The sequence below is a fragment of the Cololabis saira genome, chromosome 21, assembly GCF_033807715.1.
Source record: "Cololabis saira isolate AMF1-May2022 chromosome 21, fColSai1.1, whole genome shotgun sequence".
NCBI classification, from domain to species: Eukaryota; Metazoa; Chordata; class Actinopteri; order Beloniformes; family Belonidae; genus Cololabis; species Cololabis saira.
The window spans coordinates 767,572-768,258 of NC_084607.1; positions in this window are offsets into that span (position 1 = coordinate 767,572).

Consider the following 687-nt stretch of genomic DNA (forward strand, 5'->3'; position numbering starts at 1 on the left):
CTGAGCTGCTAAAAGCTGACAGACTCGTCTCACCTGTGTCTCCACCAGTGCTTAATTTGTTCATGAAGAGGTCCCGGAACATCGAGAGGGTACCGGGTGGGGAGGCGGGGGGAGCGGGGGTTCCGTGGGTGCGTTCCCCCCCGGGAGACTTTTTGAGCATAATGCATTTCAATGCATCAATCTGGTGCACTTTGGAAAGCTAGAATAACAACAATGGGGTGTCTGCTGCCTTAACTTACCTTGGAAACATAGATATCCTCTCCGGAGCTTCTCTACCCGGCTAAACTTATTCTCCCCTCTGTTTGTGTGAGCACAGAGCATGCACAGCCTTCACCGCTGATTGGCTGTTTCCCGTGCCTGTCTCTGTGTGTAACCAATCAGACGGTTTGTGGGCGGGACATTGCTGCACAGTGCAGTGACTGCAGGCAGAGACGCGGCTGCATCAACCCCAAAATAACGCAGTTATTTTTATATTATTATTGTTTTATATATATATATACGAGAGGTGCCGGATCTGCCCAAATAAGTCCCGGAACACAGGGAGGCCAAAATCGAGAGGTGCCGGATCCTGTTCCGGCAGGATCCGGCACAAATTAACCCCTGGTCTCCACGTTTCACCATCGGGTTACAAATAGGTGTTGTGTTTTAACTGTCCTGGCACAAACTCAGTAGTAGCAGTAGCACCAC